At 40.6% G+C, this 6,000-nt stretch overlaps 1 protein-coding gene across 1 annotated transcript in view; it reads right to left on the minus strand.

Annotated features, from left to right (window-relative positions):
• The window catches only part of LOC144782643 (mucosal pentraxin-like), a 68,691-nt gene extending 64,196 nt beyond the window's left edge, over positions 1-4,495 (minus strand). Inside the window, exon 1 of the mRNA XM_078662000.1 lies at positions 4,442-4,495. The gene's annotated coding sequence lies outside the window, so the exon portion shown is untranslated. The remainder of the gene's footprint in view (positions 1-4,441) is intronic.
• Positions 4,496-6,000: the final 1,505 nt, after the last annotated feature.

The raw sequence follows: 6,000 nt of genomic DNA on the forward strand, positions 1-6,000 counted from the left end.
AAGATAGTTTTTGTACATGACGCCATTCCTTCCAGCACAAAAAAACTATCCTGACCGCAGCGTAGGCACTCATACGGCATGAAACAGAGGTGCCTGCGTTGGCGCTAGGCTTTCATAAGTGCGCAAGGAGAGAGCAGAAGTGCACCATATCTTATTAAATATTGCTAATTTCTACTCTCTCCCTTTCACGGAACACACCACACCAAGTTCCCTTGCTACACTGCAATGCTTGAAAAGTTTAGTAAACTGGGCCACAGATCTCTATCTGTCACTCATGTGTTGCTCTCTTGTCCCTCTATCTGAATTGTATAGACTTTCTGTGATGATTACAGCAGCTTCTTCTCTCATTACAGTGTATTCTTCGATATGACTATTAAGATTTTAATAAACTGTTTATTAAATAATCTATGACTCCACGAGACAAAACATTGTACCAACTTAGACTAAGGTGTGTGTTATGTTTGTTTAGAAAGTCCAATGGAAGGAAACATCTTCCATTTATGTTTTGCTATTGGAAGGTTATATTTTTCATTCTATAATGTGTGGTTAGCTATTACTTTCTTGTTAGAAATATCACTATCAAATGAATTATTAATTCAATCATACATTTTACAGACAGGCCCAAATACCAGCTTCTTCAGTCAAAGCAGCTAAGGAGAGCAGCATCCCTTAAAGTTTCTCAATGCTTTGATTACTTACTAGTGCTCTTATTAGTGATGATATTTGTTCCAAGTCTCAGTCCAAACACTAGTGATGGGCAGTTCTTTTACTACCTAAGACGAGCAAACAAATGAAACTCCTGCCCCTCCACATTTAACTATTAAGGGCCAGTTCTGTCTATAATACTCTTGAGTCGAATGGACTTCAATTAAAAATGGGAACGGAGTAGAGAGGTTGTAGAGATGGAAAGACAAGAACAAGGAAGATGAGTCAGGGGAATGAATTTAGCAGTATATAATTGATGCATTACCTCCTCATCATCTTCTGATCTCATATCATATGTACGAAACAGGAACCATTGGCATTGATTCCCCAACGAGGCATCAGACCACAAGAGGCAATGCCCAGCAACAAGAGGAAGGACTGAATCTAGAATGCCCAAGGAGTCAATAATGTGCATGTCATTTAGGGGTCAGCTGGGGCCGCAGATGCAACCCTTGGCGTGCCCATTGTGATCCCAGGCACTGGATTTGCGACCCCTGTCCTCAGAGGTGGCAAAATCAGAGCCAGGAACAGAGGGGCAACTCATGCTTATGGACATCAGTTATGGCGCCAATCCCCTTGCATTTCTGTCAATATTTATCTCACTAAAAATAATTAATAATATATTATTCAATATCAGAGTAATACGGAATGGAATACAATTAGCTGAAATTTGATCCTCCTTAGCAGCTGAGGTAAGAAAAAAAGCCTTTAAATGTATGTTGTTTGCATGCATGCAGGTGAGATTGTTTTTTTGTGAGACAGACTGTGTGTGTTTGTGATTGTGTATGAGTAAGCATGTATGTGTGTGAACGTAAATGTCAAATGGCATGTGATGTCACTTTCTCCTGCCTTTTAGTGAATAGGCAAGCAGAAAAGAAGGACATAGCAGAAGATATTACAAGATCATCCAAAGGAGTCGGAAACCTTTATCAAAAGCAATTATGATGCAATTGGAGAGCTAAAGCCAGCTGAGAACCAAATGACAGAGGGCAAAGAATATCAGAAGGAAGCACAAACATCAATGATAATGGACACTGGTGTTTCTTTATAGAACAGACACACCCCAGCCCAATCATTAACAGAGGAATAGTGGAAAGACAACCTCCAGTCTTCACACAAAGGGTGGGATATTGGGGTCATGAAATCAAAGGGAGACTACAGCACCAACAAGAAAGCCATCACATGCACTACAGAGAGTGCAGCGGAAAGTGAGAGAGACCTGTGTTTAACGCACCAACAAAAAGTGCACCATATCAGTGAAAATATATATCATTCTAACCACATAGCTGCACGTCCAGCAGGGAGCAGGGATTTAAGAACCACAGAGAAACCACCAGAAGGACCATACAAGGACCTGGCCCACTGGAGAAGCCTCTCTCATAACAAAAAGCAAGAAAGTACTATACAATTGGAAGGAGAAGGACCTCCACTGAAGAACCAATTCCAACTAATTGAGTTGTGTTGACCTACCTCAGAGACCATAAGCATGAGAACTCATGGAGAAATTCAAGGTACTCCCAACAACCCTAACGTGTTGTGTGATGTTCCTGTTCTTGCAGCGTTCCCCCCAATAAAAGTCGGTGAGGCAGTAAAGAGAACATAGCAATGAGAACAATGCTTCGCCAATGCAGACAACTGTCCCCCAAAGAGGAGAGAAGCCATCAGAGAAACCCAACACACCCATATGCTAACACAGAAGGGCAGAAACTGATCCCAAAAAGTGAGAACTAACTAACTGTAACTACTGTTTGAATAACCCCCAAAACCTTCAAGGCCAGGAGGACAAGGGAAAAAGATTCATTGCAGAATGTCCCCAAGGACCAAGGTCACAGCGAGCCCTAACTCCTACATTAGGCAAGCCAGAAGCAGACATGGGCCAAATGAAGGAGACTGGCCTTAAAAAGCAGACAAAGGCCCACAAAGGGCAAGCACCCAAAGGCTTGCAAATACACATGTAAAAAAAGACAGAAAAATGACATACTTAATATGACATTCCCCAGGCTCCGAAAAACAAAAAAGGAGGAAGGTGAATCCCAGAAAAGGCCACACAAAAGGCCACCAACTACTAACTGGAGAGGTAGTGTGAGAGGGGGAGAACAACCTAGAATGAATGTCTGCTAAGTGAATTGGGACGCATAGAGAGACGTATCGGGAAAGCCCACCAGCAACCCACAACCCAGAAACGCCAACTAATCAAAGTTGAAACTTACCAAAAAAGATTAGAGACTAACCAGGTAATTTCAGACACTTCTTCAGTACACAGAAAGCAACATATAATTGCTAAGAGGAAGTAAGGGTCACCAATGAACATAAGTCCAGAAACAATCTATAAGTCAGACGCACCACACATATAGAAAAGAGAAAAGGTGCAACCCAAACTAAACTAGAAGTCCAGGTGCAAAAACTGAAGTAAATCTTACCTCTAGCCTCACACCCTGAAAAATAGATTATCGGGGCAGCTGAGTGGAGAATAGGATCAGATTATGTTTCTAGCCCTGGAGAAGCTTTTTTGAAAGAGCGAAACACATTGGCTGTTTGTTTAATGTGTTCAGGCTTACATTATCCAACTAAAGTACACTTTTTATACAGACTATTGTCTTTAGAGTTTTCTGTGGAACTACATGAATTCTTAAGGAGCATTTCAAGCAAATGTATGGTTACTAGTTGGCCCCCCTCCTTGTCATATTATTCTGAATGTTGGGGCTGAAGGAAGCTAGCTCTTGGTCGTACGCACAACAGCGACAGGAAAGGTGTCACTCTTGGATGGTGCTGTGCATAGGCTGTGAGTTGTCCCCTCGAAGTTTGCATACTTGAGTGATAATATGTATTTAACATCATACATTATGCCATACCTACAGTTGTTTAATGAGTGGGAATAGTGGAAATTGTGAATCAATATCCTCAAATTTTATAGGATTTGGGGAAACAGCTTTGACCACAGAAAAAAATAGTTTCCTCAAGGAGAATACAAGGAAATTTTAATGCACATGTGTACATTTGTGGCACATATCTGTAGCCAGAACCTTCCCCACGGTGACAATTGTGCATGAAATAATGTTACACCAGTTAGTTTTCCTGGCAATCTACTACTGGCTTATATTTGTGGGAGTGCCCAGAGATCTTGCAAGATCACAAATGTTCTCCAAACATAGAACATGTGTTTTCTTTACTTTGCCTCGGAATCTGGATTTTCTGTCTGTCTGTCGCTCTTTCTTCAATCTCTCAGATATTTTGATATACATTTTCACATGTATGGCATTGGATGCATAAATGATCAAACAACACTGCTTATCTTTACCACCGGCTGAATCTACCAATGCATATCCATTTAAAAACACTTTTTCTCACAGTCTATTAATTCAGCCAGCTTGTGGGTGGCTAGCATCTGAGAAAATATCAGTTTTCTGCAATGACCATACATTTGCCAGATAATTTCATTTAAATTAAAGGTTTATATCTGGCACCATATTAATGGCAAAGGACCTTCATTATACTTGTTTCACGTTAAGATATGTTCTTGAGCTTATTCAGATCTACTTTGTTCATTGACCCATAAGGGATGCACTAAAGCAATTTCCTTTCTCAAAAGTCGACTATCAGAGTATCATCAACCTGCCGTATCAGAAGAACTGATTAGTTGCATCTTTCAAAGAACATTTATATCTCAATATCTTACTACATACAATGAACATACAAAGTGCATATAACAAGGAACTAATGTAATATCATGACTTACATATCCGGTGCTCCACAACTGTCCTTTCTTCAATTACAGATTGTCAGTGTCAAAGATTAGTCTGCCAGAAAAGATTCCTGCTGAGGGTTATATGTAACAGGTCAGCCAATCTGATTAGTGCACATCACAGTGGTAAAGTGACATGTTATGTAATCCTTGTACAAGGGAGTGTTGAAAGATAAGGACTTTAGATAAGAGCAATCCAGTAAAAGATAACAAGGATGTAGACAGATTGACTGATTCTTTCTTTAGAAACTCCATATAGCAGATGTATGTACCTCTCCGGAAAGGGTTTATCTTTTACATTTTTTGATAAACACTAAACAGGCACCTAGTCAGGAGGAACATATGTATTTGGACATGTGGTGCCTTGCCATCAGATGGGGGCTCAGTGAACCTTGCTGGAGGCAATGCATGGTAATTATCAAGTAAGGAAGATATAGTTACCATAAGAACACTCTCCTTCGTCCCTTGTTTCACCTACTTGTGAGAGTTTCTTAACTTTCACCAATACCCTACCTGCAATCAACTGCCTCAGTCTTGCATGGTCGTCTGTAGTAAGGATGGTTGAGATATGTTCTGCGAGTCGTTTGTATGGGAAGAGGCGTGCCTTGTGTGTTGTAAAGAAGATTCCCAATACCTTCCATGGACCTTGGTCTGTGCAGGACTTCTGATCTCGAAGTTCCTACAAATACCGTGTACTTTATTACTATGGGTATAAGAATTGGTTTGGATCACATCCCTATCCACCATAACTGAATAAGTACATTACATTACATACATTCAGCAACTGAAATCACTTTAACACAATGGCAGTCTCTTCTCAAGTGTCCTTGCACTTATAGTTGCTGTTGTCTTTTCTTACTTCAAAATGGTCTTGCAAGAAGCTTCCAATGAAGACCTGAGTGGTGCTTTAACAGAATTATATCTCACTTTCGGCTTCTCTCTTTTGGCAGAGCTATGTGTTAACAAGAAATCAATACCTGTGATTTTCATACATTCTGTCTGCAGCTTTATTCACTGTTCTTTACCCGCTGGTCTTTGTTTTTTTTTCTCTTTTGCAGATGCAGTGTCAATAGTTGAGGACCGAATGCTGAGATGGCAGCCAACTCCGTGATGTCTGAAGAGGAGCATTGATCATAAACCTTTGTTAAGTAACTCTGAAGAGGAGATCCTTCGTCGGGAAGTCTTGAGGCAAAGCAGATGAGCAGAGCTTGGCGCAATGTAAGTACTGACAGCTCCCAAGATGACTGTCGAGATTTGCCACTAGCTTGAGACATCGTGGCAAAACTTGCGGGAGTTGTGGCAGTCAGAAAGGCATTACAGAGTTTAGGGAAACTCGTGTTCATACACTTCTTCAGTGTTGCCAACATTTAAACACAGTGCCTGGTGCCTGAGATGTAACTGTATGTAAGGTAAAAAGTGTGTGACAGTGCCAGAGGGCTGAGATATTTATATTTTATAATAGGAATTATGGGGGTCTTTGTATATCACTCTAAACGCTAGAGATTCATGACATTTTTAGGGGGCATAGGACGTGTTTTGAGGCATTTGGGGAA

This window comes from Lissotriton helveticus, chromosome 9 (assembly GCF_964261635.1).
Source record: "Lissotriton helveticus chromosome 9, aLisHel1.1, whole genome shotgun sequence".
NCBI classification, from domain to species: Eukaryota; Metazoa; Chordata; class Amphibia; order Caudata; family Salamandridae; genus Lissotriton; species Lissotriton helveticus.